The following is a 14,229-nucleotide window of genomic DNA, read 5'->3' on the forward strand; positions in this document are numbered from 1 at the left end:
CTAGTTCAGCATGTACTTGACAGACCTGCAGAGTTTCATGAAAAAGTATCAGTTCATCTCTCTCTCTCTCTCTCTCTCTCTCTCTCTCTCTCTCTCTCTCTCTCTCTCTCTCTCTCTCTCTCTCTCTCTCTTTCTCTCTCTCTCTCTCTCATTTATTTACTTACTGTCTGTCACAGGTATACTTCTCAGACCTTGGGTATATCCGGAAGTCATGTGACACTGAAGATGGAATGATTGCCGATGACAGTTTTGTTGTGCCACAGGATGAACATGTGTACAGAAGGTAGGTTCTGGAACTTAATTCACCTGTTCATTTAGGCGCCGGGATTTGCCATGCACTTATTCCAGGTTCCTCTGGTGGCAGGTTCGAATACCAAATTCGTACAGAATATGATCCTTGGTTTGTCATCACTATACCCATGCTCATGGGTTTCATCAAAGTGGTAAACGGTTTTTACCTGCACCTTTTTCCCATCACAGGCAGCTTAAAACCTACTCGTGGCTCACTCGCTCACAACAAGACATACTTTGATGCAGCTTCAACCTTGTCGTTACATTATTTATTATTTTCTGTCAGATCACCGCCTGAGGTAATACGAGACGGCACCTACTCATGGGCGAGTGACGTCTTCAGTTTTGGCCTGGTATTGTGGAATGCGTTCTCCGACTTGAGCACATGCCGCAGTCTAAACAAAATCGAGACTATACCAAAGGATCAGGTAACGTCTTTGCCGAGCTGTATCGTTATTTTAAAGTTTTTCGTTGCCACGCCCTAAGTTTCTTGGTTCGAATCCGAGGTTGCTCTGTTAATGATGCTTGGTCGTTCTGTACACTTTTTTCGTCGTGTGTTTCAACAAAGTCGCCAACGTTTTGTTTTCCAGAAACGTTAAGTTGACAAACATACATACTAGAGTTATCTCACGACCTGTATTTAGCCATCCTCCAGATATCTATTGGAGTGTTCCTGTGTTTGCAGTTATATGAGTACCTGACCACAACGTCTGGACATCAGATTCTTCCCAAACCGGAAAAGTGCCCGGATACAATCTATTCTCTCATGCTGCTCTGCTGGAGCCCAGAACGACATGAAAGGCCACGGATGACAGTTGTTCAACAGAAATTACTGGAACATACAAGGTAATGTTCCTGATTAACGATGGTGCACCCCACAGTCATTAGACTCTTAACATTTGCATTTAGACTACGAAATCTAGTCATGTACAGTAGACAATTAAACCTGCATAATTTCTTTATAAAATACTGTTGAATTATAAATTCGCCTCTCTTCACGAAATTCATCAGAGCTCTCGCCTTGATTTTAAACCAGTGATCTGTTCATGCCCCCTCTCCGTTTGAGAGGCTGAAAATAGTATGGTTTTCTTTTGCCCTTTTTACATTTACTATATCTTAAACAAGACATTTAACATTGTAATGCTTCTTTCAGATATGAAGACTGTCCCTACGGAAATCCGGATGAGTATGAAACTGTAGAATATGACTATTATATAGATATAGATCCTACAGTCACCATACATTCCGGTGACTTTGATAGTTGCACTGAATCTTCCTTACAATGTGATGGACCTCGCTCGTCCTCCACATTATCGTCACTGGTCGGCGGTAGCACTGATGTCTTGGTTGACTACGAAATAGGTTTAAGTCAGGCACAATTAAAAGGACTACAAACATTCAAAGTTTCACCGAGTCCCAATAAGCCAAGCCTTAAACCAAAACCTTTGCCAAGGACTAAGAATGACGGAAAAGGCATACAATTACAGAAGTTCCTAGCGGAATCTGTGGAAGTAGCATCGTCAAAACAATCACTTGGGATTTCCTTTCAAAGTTCAGGATCAAGCACATACTCCTCACAGAACATGGCGTATGTTCAACTGCCACATTTGGGCAAGCCAGCTCATATGCACTGTGTTCCAAATGACTTGATTTCCATTGGTAGACTCGATACCCAGCATGATATGTTTAATGAGAAAAGGAATGAGAAACCACGTCTCCCTCCAAAGCCAAAATATCTGTCTCGCCATACACCAGATGTACCCACAAGTGATCAACCATGTGGTTATACATCTTCAAGTGATGATCAACTATATGATGACTGTAGGCATCCTGTAGATAAAAGCCTCGAATTATCTTCCAGACATAGACCCGAATCACAGCAACCGTAAAAACCAAACTGGGCTGAAGCCGAGCACTGTGCCACAACGGGTGGCGAATGTCTATGGACCCCCTTCGCTCGACAGTCTTCCACCTCTACCACCGCATCGTACCCCACGACGGAACAATGAAAAGTAACAGATGACACAACAGTTCAGGACGACCCTCTGTCAATGACAATGATTCAAATCTGATTGTTGGTCCATGAACTTCATCCTACTGTAATATCAGACACTCTCCAGTGAGATTCCTACTTGTATCTGTTCAAGTATACATGGACCAAACGCATTTCGATTTCCGGTTTGCATTGATGAATGAATGGATGGATGGGTGGGTGGAAGGGTTTGGGTGAGTGGGGGGATGGATGGATGGATGGATTAAGTTCCTCCAGATAAATCCGAAGATTCAAAATCCGATAAATCAAAACATCAAAAGTGTGTACTTATCTACGAATAACACAAATCACAAAGGTCCCTCAAACATGCAAGCTATAAACTGTGAGAAATACTGGTATTATCATTGCAAAGGTTGTTCAAGATATTCTTTATACTATATAGATACTCAGAGCATTCTATGATAGTAAAATACCACGTTATTTCATCAATATCAGCATTGATATTGTTATCAGCACCAAGAATGAATGCTTACATTCCATGGTCTTTTTTCAACATCAAGATTATCAATTACAGTCGAAGAGAATACATCTGTCTCTCAATCTGTTATAACATGGTTACCCATATATGTGGCAACAGGTATCAATCTGTCATAACATGGTTACCCATACATGGGGTAGAGGTATCAATCTGTTATAACATGTTACCCATACATGGGGTACAGGTATCAACCTGTCATAACATGGTTACCCATACATGGGGTACAGGTATCAATCTGTCATAACATGGTTACCCATACATGGGGTACAGGTATCAATCTGTTATAACATGATTACCCATACATGGGGTACGGGTATCAATCTGTTATAACATCGTTACCCATATATGGGGTACAGGTATCAATCTGTTATAACATGTTACCCATACATGGGGTACAGGTATCAATCTGTTATATCATGTTACCCATACATGGGGTACAGGTGTCAATCTGTCTTAACATGTTACCCATACATGGGGTACAGGTATCAATCTGTTATAACATGGTTACCCATACATGGGGTACAGGTATCAATCTGTTATAACATGTTACCCATACATGGGGTACAGGTATCAACCTGTCATAACATGGTTACCCATACATGGGTTACAGGTATCAATCTGTTATAACATGTTCCCCATACATGGGGTACAGGTATCAATCCGTTATAACATGTTACACATACATGGGGTACAGGTGTCAATCTGTCAACACAAGGTTACCCATACATTGGGTACAGGTATCAATCTGTCATAACATGGTTACCCATACATGGGGTACAGGTATCAATCTGTTATAACATGGTTACCCATATATGGGGTACAGGTATCAATCTGTCATAACATGTTTACCCATACTTGGGGTACAGGTATCATTCTGTTATAACATGGTTACCCATACATGGGGTACAGATATCAATCTGTCATAACATGGTTACCCATACATGGGGTACAGGTATCAATCTGTTATAACATGATTACCCATACATGGGTTACAGGTATCATTCTGTTATAACATGGTTACCCATACATGGGGTACAGGTATCAATTTGTCATAACATGGTTACCCATACATGGGTTACAGGTATCAATCTGTTGTAACATGTTACCCATACATGGAGTAGAGGTATCAATCTGTTATAACATGGTTACCCAAACATGGGGTACAGGGATCAATCTGTTATGCATACCTTTCATTGCTCACTAAACTTATGCAAAAATCACGTGATGTACTTTATAAAGGAACAATGCTTTGTATGTATTTTTTGTTTTTGTATATTGTGTGTAGAATTATTTCAGCATAAGTTTGAAATTATATGTAAAGTCTTTACAATAGTCATTATATCGTCCATAATTCATATAACATTGACATCCATGTGCCGTCTTTTTAACAACATTTGAATAAATTCAATACATCAATAAATCCTCACAAATACTAACAGATTAGTATACTCTGCCTGGTTGATATATATTGTTTGTTTGTTGTTTAACGCCGCACTCAGCAATATTCCAGCTATATGACGGCGGTTAGTAAATAATCGCGTCTTGACCAGACAATCCACTGATTGATATCATGAGCATCGATCCACGCAATTGATCTATAATGACATGGAATGACATCGAACATGTGCTTTAGTAGTTAATAATAAATGGCGTTATCGTCCGTATATTATTCTTGTCTTTTGTATATGAAGGTCACAGTTTTCTACGTTGCGTCCCTTTGGCGCGCCTGAAGCTATGAAATATTTCACAGATTCGCCTGATACTGTTTCTAGATAGTTCAATACTACACCCGTAAAAAGGTTTATGGTAGTTATTTGCAGAACCCGTGAACTTCCGGGGTAGAATAGGTCTTCAGCAACCCATACTAGCCGTAAAAGGCGACTATGCTTGTCGTAAAAGGCTACTAACGGGATCGGGTGGTCAGGCTCGCTGACTTAATACATGTCATCGATCCCAATTGCGTGGATCGATGCTCATGATATTAATCACTGGATTGTCTGGTCCAGACCGCCGGTATTTACAGACCGCTGTCATATAGCATATTGATGAGTGCGGCGTTAAACAACAAACAAACAAACGAAAAAGCCGGCAACTACGTACATTGTATGTCACTGATTAATTACTGTTGTTTATATTTATGAATTAATCCATGTCAGATGATCTTGGCTATATAAGCCTTGGTCCAGAGATGAACATCCGGAGAGATAGGGTCTTAGCCTAGCTAGGGTTAGGCTGGGTGTCCCGGGGCTCCACGACAACAACCATTGGCACATGACCTGGCAAATTGTGTTTTCTGTATGAATATGTCTACCTGTATAAAGCAAACTTGTATATAACGCAAGTTACCGATTTCATCTTGTCACTTCCTACCGAGAACTGTACCCTGAACCCGTGCATATAGGAATATGAAAATAATCATCAGCAACTTCACGTGTCTCCAACGTGCGTGCAGCTAGCGCGTTGTTAATATGACTTCACAATGAAAGGTCATCACTCCGACGTGCAGAACATTCTACAAATATTTCATAGGCACATTGTGACAAATCTGTCGAATTCAGTAATACATATGTACTTAAAACCACTAAAATCAAGTCATGCATAACCTTTCATTATATGTGCAGTATTTGCATAAACTTTAAAAACAATTCATTTGTGTAACATTACACCTGAGGCCATTTTCTTTCCAAACAATTCTAGTTATTTGTTATTTATTTTTACACACACACACACACACACACACACACTCAAACTCACACACACACTCACTCACACACATACTCACTCACACACACACACGCTCTCATTCACACACTCACACACACACACACTCACTCACACACTTACATACACACACTCACTCACTCACACACATACGCACTCACTCACTCATTCACACTCACTCACTCACACACACACTCTCATTCACTCACTCTCACACACTCACTCACACACACACACTCACTCACTCACATACACACACTCACACACACACACACACACTCACTCACTCACTCACACACACACTCACTCACACACACAGACACACTCACTCACTCACACACACACTTTCATTCACTCACTCTCACACACACACTCACACTCACTCACTCACTCACACACACACACTCACTCACTTACACACACTCTCATTCACTCACACTCACACACACACACACTCACTCACACACACTCACTCACTCTCTCTCACACAAACTCACTCAAACACACACACACTCACTCACTCACACACACTCATTCACTCACTCTCTCACACACGCACGCACTCACTCACTCACTCACTCACACAAACACACACTCACTCACTCACTCACACACTCACTCACACGCACACTCATTCACTAACTCTCACACACACACTCACTCACTCACTCACACACACATACGCACACACGCACACACGCACACGCACGCACGCACAATGTATGGTCCGTGAGAGCATTCTTTCACGTTGTAGGCTTATATAAGCTACACGTAGTTCACTGATTATGCTGTTTTCTGTCCGTGTTAGTTGAGACCGCCTCTGTGGTCCAGTGGTAGAGCGTCCGCCCGGAGAGAGGAAGGTCCACGGTTCGATCCCTGGCCGCGTCATACCAAAAAGACGTTAAAAGATGGTACGTGTTCTTACCCTGTCTGGCGCTCGACATTTTAAGGGGGCTAAATCAAGGACCGGTCGGCTCGGGGTCAGTATACTGTGTCTGAGTGGGGTATTCATGTTAAACTGCGGCATGGTATCTCAGTGAGCTAGCACTATTAATCGGCATCAGTCCGGACTAGTATAAACAGCCATACACACATGTGCATGCACGTCGCTATATAAGTGCAATAATCTTGGACGCGACGTTAGTTGACCTCTTCCATTCAAAGCGTACCTGGTTGACTCGTACCAGACCCGTGAGATAAGTCATAAGGACGCAACTCTGTCAGAATGTTGAGATCTGATTGGTTCACGTGATGTTAATAAAATAAAACGTATCTCGCCTGTGAGGGAAATACATTTCTGAGCGAAAAAATAAACCGCTTATACCCCGCCAAGAAGAAAACAGTTTGTATGTAGATTTCTGAACGGGATGATAAATCTCGTGCACCCCGCAACGAAGCAAAAAGCTCAGCTCAATCGAACAGGTGTTTTCTATCTGTTTTCAATTTGTTTTAATTCATTTACAGTGACAGATAGAAAGTTGTCGGCAAGATAAATTCGTTGTAGCCTTATCACTCGGAGTCTCTATGGCTTTATGCGTCCCTCGGTAGGTTTTATACCACTCGACTAAATCACATATACCCCATGTGATAATGCTGCAACTTATAACATACAATTGCGACATGAGTTTGTGTTATCTGTGTACTCGAGGACATAAATGTCGTTTTGCAAGCGGAATATCGTAGCTAAAGTTATCGAAGATGGCGAATGACTTGCCTTGCCTATCAAGGCATGAATATCCTGTTCTTAACAAATCCAAATGTATTTTCAGTGAGTGCGTGAGTTAAAATGCAACGTCGCATTTCAGATATATAACGACGAGTTATTATTTGTAGAACTGTCCTTGATAAATATCCGGCCATAAAACATCTTCCCGAGGCAAGAGAGTTAACTGACTTTAAAAGTCCAGTTTCCACCCTTGCCGACTCGATCGTAGCGCCACCAGTGGCTATTACCAATTATGTCCCTTCCTAGCCTCTCCTATGGACCAATAGCTAAAGTTATCGAAGATGGCGAATGACTTGCCTTGCCTATCAAGGCATGAATATCCTGTTCTTAACAAATCCAAATGTATTTTCAGTGAGTGCGTGAGTTAAAATGCAACGTCGCATTTCAGATATATAACGACGAGTTATTATTTGTAGAACTGTCCTTGATAAATATCCGGCCATAAAACATCTTCCCGAGGCAAGAGAGTTAACTGACTTTAAAAGTCCAGTTTCCACCCTTGCCGACTCGATCGTAGCGCCACCAGTGGCTATTACCAATTATGTCCCTTCCTAGCCTCTCCTATGGACCAATCAGATTCCACCTGTCGAATCACTAGCATTTGTTCCACACAAAATGGTGGCGCCCAGTCAGGACGATAAAAACCAGTCTTACATCGCAAAATGCATCAAATCACGTCAGCACCTTGATTAAAAACATGAAAAGATTTGGAAAATATCTGCTGACAACAGTTGGCGGTGCACATATTTTGCAAATCCTGCAATCGACCGAATTCTGCACGACAGTTTACGAACTGGATTTTGATTTCGGTGCGCGATTTTGATTGGACTATGCATAGACTCGTTAGTCCAGCCAAAATGTAACTCCATAATTCCAGCCTAGTATGGCAAGGGTGGAAAAAGGACTTTTATAGTCAGTTAACTATCTTGCCTCGGGAAGATGGCTGTTACACTACTGTACATTTCTCACGTGGATCGCGGCGCAATGTGTTCTCAGCATCGCACCATATACACAGGACACCCTCCTTCGCGTTGTTAACCAGTTTATGTGGGAAGACCCAAGTTTTGGGTTGTTGTTTTTTGTCTTTCCTTTCATTGCCTCAATTTGTTATTGTTATTCTCCAACAAGTGAGAAGTGCAATCAACAGACAATATACTGTTAAGAACACTCAACATCACTATGTACAACAATGTTCAAAGACAATCAGTATTCATTCTCGTTCTTTATAATGACTTCAGTAAAGATCTGTTAGATGTTGAATTTGGATCCCTGCTCATGTTGGATTACTTGGAAATGAGAAAGCTGATAAATTGGCAAAAGCTGCATTTGAATTTGATGAATCAGAACAAGATGAAACAATTTTACCTTCTCCTGCAGAGTTAGGCACCGTCAGTATGACCAGTGCTAAAACAAAATGGCAGCAGAAATGGGCATCATCCTTAAAAGGACGTCATCTCTATGGCATCGATCCCTTTATCACTAAATTACACATACACATATCTAGAAATAATCGGAGAGAGGAGGTTCTCTTAACCAGACTTCGTCTTGGGCCTTGGGGCCTTGGTGCTTATCTAAATGTTATTAATAAAGACATTTCTCCACATTGTACAGTGTGTAATCAGCTTGATAATGTAGCTCATTTTATATAGCATTGCCAAAAGTACGTAAACCAGCGTAAGGCAATGGTGGAGTCTCTAACAGTTCTCAATATTGACTTCTCATTGCCTGGTACTTTATGTTCTAGTAATATTGTTCACCATGATGTTCAGAATGTCATTCTCGCTTATATTAACGCGTGTGGCGGTTTTGATACTTTATAAAATATCTAGGTACTTAGCAAACCTTTATTATGGGCAAGGTGTAAATGGGCCTAGTTGCCCGAACACCTATTAAACAACTTGTTTACTTATCAATCAACCATCAACTCAGCTTCAGTATTATAGGGCGCTTCTATTTTCCAGCTATTTCTTAACTTGAACAGACACTTCAGTGCACATGTATATTCTAATACCTACTTTTCTTTTGCAGATATACCCAAATCACTTTATATATTGTTTTTATTTGTAATGATTAAAAGCCGACAAATTTTCACAGGTACCAAACACAGCAAATCACGCAGACCGCAACGGGTTTCAGTCATTACGATACACACTTTATGGGGATTGAGTGAGTGAGTTGGGTTTAACGCCGCTTTTTAACAGTATTCCAGTAATATCGCGGCGTGTCAGCTTAATGTGGGAGGAAAGCCAGAAGTGATGCAGGTCTCAGACGTTTACCACTTCGGTGAAACCCACGAGCACGGGTATGGTGCTGACAAACCTAGGAACATAATCTGGGCGAACCGGGATTCGATCCCACAATCATAGGTTTCTGGCGTGCCCAAGGGACGCAACTCTGCACAGCAAATCGCGGCGCCTTAGACGACTAGGCCACCCGTGCCCCCTATGGGGATTGTGTCATGTTTGGAATTTGTGTGGCTGTTACTATTCAAAGTGTGTACATATTCCGTAGTTTGGTTGCTCTCGGCCGGTTTCATTGGCAGGCCTGTAAAGGATATTCACTATTCATAACTTCATATCTGATGTCATGAAACAATATGGTGAACTTTGTACAACTACCCCTTATAGATCTTGATGAACAAACACTTGAAAAAATAAAATTTACTATTAATGACCAGCTATACTACTCAAATGAAGTTAAGGATCACCTGATTCTTTCATATTACTATAGGTAATCTCTCATGTCATGACAGATTTATTTTACCATTATGAAAGAATCGGGTGATCCTTAACTTCTTTAGAGTAGTATATTTTTAGAAAAAATGCTTCTCGAAATTAAAAACAGAAAATTATATTTCTTCGTTGTTTAACGCCGCACACAACAAAAACCCGGTGTTACAACCCTTAATGTAAAAATTACCGTTAATGTAAAAGATTTTACATCAAGTGTTACGTGTTAACTCTGAATGTAAAAAAGATGACGTTAAGAGGAACAACTGGCAAAGCTTATTCTAAAAATATTTTTTTACATTAAGGGTTAATACCGTACATATCGCCCCTTATTGTAAAATATTCTTAAAAACAAAGTTTGATTGGAAATATAGGGTACCTGGTGCTTTTTTCACATTTTTATTGTTTTTGCTCGGTTTCTTGTAATTATTCGTAATAAGCGACAGCATGAGAAACTGACTTTGCTGAGATCTGAGAACAAGAGGGGCTATTATAAGAATGGCAGGCTCGTTATTGAGGACATGCCAGCTACTACTCTGGAAGGCGATGAGCATCAGATCGCGACTCAAGTGGAACATCGTCAGCTGTGGATCAGGAGCGGGTGCTGCCGTCAAGGTCGAAGGTTAAGTCAGTCTCAGGGTAATAACGGTTTGGCCAGAGCTGTTATAGCGACTCAACAGGCAAAAGCATTTCTTACATTGCAAGGAATATAGAAGATTTAACCAACAAACCGTCCGATATTGACTTTGTTTCTTTTATATCAGAACATGACATTGTTGCTTTATATGAAACAAAGTCAATAGAAAATTACTTTAGTGACATTTTTTCCAGATTATAAATATTTTTGTTTAGGGCTCAGTCACACATTCAGGATTTTTACTGCCGTCCTTGATAGGACCATTTCCGATTAGAATTTGTCAAAAGTCTGATCAAGGTCCTGTAATTCGTGGCGGGAAATTCACTAACAATCAGATATTGTTCAGGAATCGTCCCGATTCAGCGTTTCCAGCCGAATTCGTCCCGATTCTCCCGTACTCAATCCGAATCTGATCAGATTTGTATCTTCCGCATGGTAAAAAACACCGAATCTGTCCCAACAGCATCCCGATTCTCCCGAATGCGATCCAACACAGACGGTTCGCATTCGGCAAGATCTGGACGCAATATGGGCTCAGTCGACAAGAAACGGCATGCCCGTTCATTACGACAGCGTCCCGATCCACAGGACACCGTCCAGACTACACAGGACATCTTTACGATTTTGATCCGATACAGCAGAATTTGTCACGAAATAGTCACGATTGTAATCCGACTAGACAAAATCGGCTGAGCTACTCGAATACTGTCGGGAGTGCTTGGCCGACCTCTCTGGACCTTTCTCGATCCGTAGGACTCTGTTACGAACGTTCAGACAATGACAGGACATTCCAGATCATTGAGGATAGTAATCCGACTTTTTCACTTTTCGTGTCGTAGCGCTGTCTGATCTCAAACGGGAGACATAATCGGCACTGTGTGAACCTGGTCTTACCAGACACAAAAAGGTCCCTGTTCGGCGGAAGGAATACTGGTTTTGATAAAATATTCACTGGAAAGATATGTTGTTGATGTTCGATAGGGAGAAAATGCTATTACTTTTCCGTTTGATAAAAGTATGTTTGGTTTCAATAGAGATATCTTATTTGTATTTATATATATCCAAACGGTGAGATCAACCTGGTATGATAACAAAGATGGATAAAATGGGGTAGACATTTTGCTGTATTTTATATTGAATATACTGGAAGAGTACCCAGCTGTTTCTATCATTGTACTTGGATTTGTTTGTTGGTTGTTTAACGCCACACTCAACAATATTCCAGCTATATGACGGCGATCTGTAAATAATCGAGTCTGGACCAGACAATCCAGTGATAGACATCATGAGCATTGATCCACGCATTTGGGATACGATGACATTCATCAACCAAGTCAGCGAGCCTGATCACCCGATCCCGTAAGTTGCCTCTCGCGACAAGCATAGTCGCCTTTAACGGCAAGCATGGGTTGCTGAAGACCTATTCTACCTCGGATCTTCACGCTGACTTTGTTGATGCATGTCATCGTATCCCATTTGCGTGCGTCGATGCTCATGATATTAATCACCGGCTTATCTGGTCCAGACTTGATTATTTACTGACAGCCGTCATACAGCGCATTTAGGTGCATTTAGGTGGGATAGAATTTAACCATGTGATTCATTGGATTATATTCCTTAAAACTGTTTTGATCGGGTTTGAGGTTCAAGATGTTTGGGAAAAGGGTACTTATATAAGACCTGTGCAGACCCGTGAAGATCCGGTGTAGAAAAGGTCTTCAGCAACCCATGCTTGGCGTAAAAGCCGACTATGCTTGTCGTAAGAGGCGACTAACGGGATCGGGTGGTCAGGCTCGCTGACTTGTTTGATGCATGTCATCGATCCCAATCGCGTGGATCGATGCTCATGATATTAATCACCGGACTGACTGGTCCAGACTCGATTATTTACAGACCGCCGTCATATAGCTGGAATATTGCAAACCAACCAAGACCTGTGCTGGACACCTATCATCAGCAATATTCAGGTGGTGGTCGTAGCATTAGTAGTAGTAGGCCGAACACTGGTGTTTTGGAAAGACTTTCTAAGCATATATTGCGACTTCAGTGCCGGAGACCAGAACCTTAATACATGGGAATTTATTTTGTTTTCGTTGGGAATGCAACTACGACGGATAGGGAATACAAAGTGTTCTCCAACTTTTCTACATGCAAGAAATGCACGAAAGAATAAAAAGGTATCTTATTGTGAAACAATATAGAGTGTGGGTATAAAACGAATTCGATGACGGCGGGCAAAGACAAAGACGTGTAAGATAGGACACTCTTTCCTCAATGACCCCCCAGTGTTTACATGTTTAACCTAACCCGAGTGACAGTTTTATCTGTCTTAGAAGCCGAAGATAAACTGAAACAAAGTTTATCAGCAATACACTTTCCGTGAATGCTAGTAAACGGACGTAAAATGTCCCTTGCAGATGTGCTTGAATTAGACATTCTTCAAAGCAGTGTGGCTTATCACCGTCCAGTGGCTCATTCTGTAGGCTACACCTAGGAAGGTTGCAGGTCCCATCTCTATGAAATATAGGTTACATTAGTCGTTTGACTTTACATCATTCCGCACATGTCTTTAAGTTAGAATTGCAATTTGTGGATTGGGTCCAAAATAATTCAAAGGGACTTTGTATAGAATATCCCTGGGTCGGGGGACATCCTCAATAAATACAATAGAATAGCGTCTATAGTGGATTTTCGGAGATATACAAACTTCAAATGGCAATGGGATGGCGTCACATGAGGTTTATAATAGGTCCCTACTACCCCATGTCTTCCGGGGTAGAATAGGTCCCTTCTATCTCAATACGTCCGGGCTAGAATAGGTCCATACTATCCCATGACTTCCTGGCTAGAATAGATCCATACCGCCCCATGTCTCCCGAGCTAGAACCGGTCCATACCGCCCCATGTCTCCCGGGCTAGAACAGGTCTATACCGCCCCATGTCTCCCGGGCTAGAACAGGTCTGTACCGCCCCATGCCTCCCGGGCTAGAACAGGTCTATACCGCCCCATGTCTCCCGGGCTAGAACAGGTCCATACCACCCCATGTCTCCCGGGCTATACCAGGTCCATACCGCCCCATGTATCCTGGGCTAGAACAGGCCCATACCACCCCATGTCTTCCGGACTAGAATAGGTAAAGATGTACTTGAATCAGAAATTCTTCAAAGCAGTGTGGTTTATCACAGTCGTCCAGTGGCGTATTCTCTAGGCTACACTTAGAAAGGTTGCAGGTTCGATCCCTGTTAAATATAGGTTACATCCGTCGTTTGATTTTTTTGTTAGTCCGTACATGTCTTTAAGTTAGAATTGTAAAGTGTGGATGGGGTCCAAATGCAAAATAATTCAAAGGGACTTTCTATATAATATCCCAGGGCCACGGTCAATCCTCAATAAAAACAATAGAATGGTGTGTCTATAGTGGATTTTCGAAGATATATAAACTTCAAATGACAATGGGCTGACGTCACTGGAGGTGTAAAATAGCAATGTCTTCCGGGCTTGAACAGGTCAATACCACCCCATGTCTTCCGGGCTAGAATAGGTCCATACCACCCCATGTCTTCCTGGCTAGAATAGGTCCACACCATCCCATG

The 14,229-nt window shown here is 41.7% G+C and overlaps 1 pseudogene; it reads left to right on the plus strand.

The window, feature by feature from the left end:
• The window catches only part of LOC139453142 (uncharacterized), a 31,170-nt pseudogene extending 28,863 nt beyond the window's left edge, over window positions 1–2,307 (plus strand).
• The last annotated feature ends 11,922 nt before the right edge of the window (window positions 2,308–14,229 follow it).

Source organism: Haliotis cracherodii, unplaced genomic scaffold (assembly GCF_022045235.1).
Source record: "Haliotis cracherodii isolate W230 unplaced genomic scaffold, xgHalCrac1.p SCAF_9, whole genome shotgun sequence".
Taxonomy (NCBI): Eukaryota; Metazoa; Mollusca; class Gastropoda; order Lepetellida; family Haliotidae; genus Haliotis; species Haliotis cracherodii.